At 43.1% G+C, this 781-nt stretch overlaps 1 non-coding gene across 1 annotated transcript; it reads left to right on the top strand.

Annotated features, from left to right (window-relative positions):
• Positions 1-344: 344 nt before the first annotated feature.
• On the top strand, positions 345-463 carry LOC135269744 (5S ribosomal RNA). Its single transcript, XR_010338008.1, has one exon. It is a non-coding gene; the product is annotated as a 5S ribosomal RNA (ribosomal RNA).
• The last annotated feature ends 318 nt before the right edge of the window (positions 464-781 follow it).

Here is a 781-nt window from a genome sequence, read left to right as displayed (position 1 = left end):
AGCCTTATTTTACCCAGCTCCTATTCAAGATGGAGTTGCTCTGGTTTACACACCTCTGGCAAAGAGGAATAGAATATGATAAATGTAGCTGTGCCACACATCTTCTGGCTTAGGACCTCAAGCAGAAAGTTGTGGGATTTTTGACCTTTTAGGGAGAAAGGGGAATAAAAATGCTCCATGGGGATGAGGCCCTGAAGAAGACTTCTTGTTTAAATCTAGAGAGTGTAAGGAGGGTTATGAAAGCAGGCTGGGAGGTGGTAAACAAACACGCCAAAAACTGCCACTCTTTGGGAACTGGATGTGTCTAAGTTAATTCTGGTGCTATATTAAAATACTGTAGTCTGGTCTACAGCCATACCACCCTGAACGCGGCTGATCTTGTCTGATCTTGAAAGCTAAGCAGGGTTGGGCCTGGTTAGTACTTGGATGGGAGACCGCCTGGGAATACCGGGTGCTGTAGGCTTTTTTGAAAAAAATTTTATGAAAAAAAAAAAAAATCTGTGGTCTGGGTGGCTTATAAACAACAGAAATATATATCTCACAGTTTTGGAGGCTGGAAGTCTGAGATTAGGGTGCCAGCATGGTTGGATTCTGGTGAGAGCTCTCTTCTGTGTTACAGACTGCTGACTTCTCCATGTTTCTTCACATAGCAGAAAGAGAAAGAAAGCTCTAATAAGGGCACAAATCCCATTTATGACCTAATCACCTGCCAAGGGCCTCACCACCTAATCCCGTCCTATTGGGGTTAGAATTTTAAAAACTAAGTTTTGGGGAGACATGA

Source organism: Aotus nancymaae, unplaced genomic scaffold, assembly GCF_030222135.1.
Source record: "Aotus nancymaae isolate 86718 unplaced genomic scaffold, 86718_ANA_hifiasm-v0.15.2.pri h1tg000057l, whole genome shotgun sequence".
Lineage (NCBI taxonomy): Eukaryota > Metazoa > Chordata > Mammalia > Primates > Aotidae > Aotus > Aotus nancymaae.
Note: the sequence above shows the minus strand (reverse complement) of the source record. Positions and strands in the feature narration are given on the sequence as shown.